This window comes from Tachyglossus aculeatus, chromosome 22 (genome assembly GCF_015852505.1).
Source record: "Tachyglossus aculeatus isolate mTacAcu1 chromosome 22, mTacAcu1.pri, whole genome shotgun sequence".
Taxonomy (NCBI): Eukaryota; Metazoa; Chordata; class Mammalia; order Monotremata; family Tachyglossidae; genus Tachyglossus; species Tachyglossus aculeatus.
In genome coordinates, this window is record NC_052087.1 from 13,113,991 (window position 1) to 13,115,669 (window position 1,679).

The 1,679-nt window shown below is 39.7% G+C and overlaps 1 non-coding gene across 1 annotated transcript; it reads left to right on the forward strand.

Moving 5' to 3' along the window:
• Window positions 1–521: 521 nt before the first annotated feature.
• LOC119944316 lies at window positions 522–659 on the forward strand. Its single transcript, XR_005455807.1, has one exon. It is a non-coding gene; the product is annotated as a small nucleolar RNA SNORA7 (small nucleolar RNA).
• Window positions 660–1,679: the final 1,020 nt, after the last annotated feature.

A 1,679-nucleotide genomic window follows, 5' to 3' on the forward strand; every position in this document is an offset into this window, starting at 1 on the left:
TCCAAGTGTAAATACAATGCTCTACACATAGTAAGCACTCAGTAAATAGCATAGGTGGTATACACTGTAAATATACTATGGGCTAGAAAATGTTCCCCATTACGTTCTGTAGCCACAGTAGGTAAGACACTCACCAAAACAGTAAGGGTTCAGGAGAAAAAAGGACAAAGGGATATGGTACCCTTTATTAGTACTTTATTATTATTATTAGTAGTAGTACTTTATTAGTACTTTATTAGTTCTTTACTGGTACTCTTATTTAGACTGTGAGCCCCATGTAGGATTGGGACTGTGTCCAACATGATTATTTTGTATCTAACCTATGCTTAGAAAAGTGCTTGAAAAATAGTAAGCACTTACCAGGTACCATAATAATAATATCTAGTAGATCTTGAGGTGTTTTTTCTAATAGCAGTAGCAAGTTATATTCCTAGTCCCTATAGAGTCAGTAGATGAAATTGTGAGAATATGAGCATGGATATGAAGTACATTCCTAAATCTACCTCTTTAGCCCTGACACGTTCCTCTCAGGATAACATCTGGAGAGTTTCCAGTATTTTACCAGTCTTGGCTATGGAAGGGAAAGTCAAGCAGTGACATACCCATTCCATTCCTGGCTTGGACAGTGGCTAGGAGGTGGAAGGCAAACTGCTACAAGTCAGAACTCACCTGTGCTGGGCAGCAGTGGCACGGGAGAGTATCGAGTGTGGAAACTCAGGTTTAGTGCGTGAAAGAAGGCAATGGTAAACCACTTCTGTATTTTTACCATGAAAATTGTATGGCTACACTTGCAAAATGATTGCAGATGGATGGTGATGTGGCATTCTGGGAGAGATATGTCCATGGAGTCACTACAGGTTGGAAATGACTCAATAGCACAATACAAAACAAGCCTTGACAAATCTTCCTCTGTGCAGACTTATGTTTCCTTCTGCCATCAGGACATCTCTACTTGTAAACTTGACCAACACCTCAAACTAAACGTGTCTAAAACAGAAGTCCTCATTTTCCCAGCCAAATACTGTGCTCCCCCTCTTTCCCATCACTATAGACAGTATAACTCTCCTCCCTTTCTCACAAGCTCGTAACCTTGGCAGTATCCTGGTCTCATCGATCAAATGAATTTGTTGAGCATTTACTCAGTGCAGAGCAGTATACTAAGCACTTGTGAGAGTACAATATAATGAAGTTGGTAAAAAACATCCCTAGCCCAAATGGAGATTATAGTTTAGAGGGGGAGACACAAATTGAAATAATCAATTAATGTATGGTTATTTACTAAGCACTTACTGTATGCAGAGAACTGTGCAAAGTGCTTGGGATAAGTGCTTGCGCTAAGTGCTTAACAAATACCATTATCATTATTATTATTATTATTACTATGATTATTGGGAGAACCAATGTAACAGAGGAAAGCAGTGTTGTCTAGTGTAAAGATAATGGGCCTAGGAATCAAAGGACATGTGTTCTAATCCTGGCTCTGCGAGTTGTCCACTGTGTGACCTCGTTGGGTGAATCACTTTGCTCCTTTGTGCCTTAATTTCCTCAACTCTAAAATGGGGATTCAAAACCTGTTCTCCTTCCTACTTAGATTATGAAACCCCAAATGGAACAGGAACTGTGTCTGACCTAATTAACTTGTGTCTACCCCAGTGCTTAGAACAGTGTGTCAAACACAG